Consider the following 693-nt stretch of genomic DNA (forward strand, 5'->3'; position numbering starts at 1 on the left):
TGACACCCAGCACGGCCAGCGCCCAGGCGAGCCGGAGCAGCCACATCCTTGGGGGACCTGGGGGCAGAGGGAGCGGTCAGCTGCGGGGCCGTGTCCCTGCCTGCAGCCGGCCGTGACCGACGCTGTCCCCCAGGACGGGGAATCGCAGATCCCCTCTCTGCAGCAGCCTTCGGTGCAGACTTGGTGCTCCCGCCACGGCCCTTCCCCACCGGCAGCCGCCAACAGTGCCCGCATCCCCAACACGGCACGGGCACTGCTGGATGACAGCAGCATGTGCGAGTGGCTGCTGCTGCAAAGGCTGCCCTGTCCAGCCGTCCTGCCGTGCAACACCGCGCCGGCAAGGCAGGCAGTGTGCCGTGCCATGCCGTGTCATGCCGTGCCGTGCCAGCTCTCCCATCCTGGGGGAGCATGAACCCCACTGGGTGCTGAGCACCAGCCCCATGGGAGCATCCAAGCCCCGGGAGGGAGCCGTCGGGGTGCTGGGGGTCCATCTGCGGACACGGTCCCCCCCAGCTGGGGGGTCCCTCCTGCCAGCCCGAGCCCCGGGGGCTGTGCTGGAGCCCGGCCAGCCCCGCAGCGGCAGTTAACAGGAGAGGAGCAGGGGGGCACCGGGCTGGCTGCAGCAGCAGGGGATGGGCTCTGCTCGGGGCGCCATGGCCCCGTCTGCCTGGCACCCCTGCCGAGAGCTCGCCA

Source organism: Aptenodytes forsteri, unplaced genomic scaffold (assembly GCF_000699145.1).
Source record: "Aptenodytes forsteri isolate BGI_AS27 unplaced genomic scaffold, ASM69914v1 Scaffold475, whole genome shotgun sequence".
Taxonomy (NCBI): domain Eukaryota; kingdom Metazoa; phylum Chordata; class Aves; order Sphenisciformes; family Spheniscidae; genus Aptenodytes; species Aptenodytes forsteri.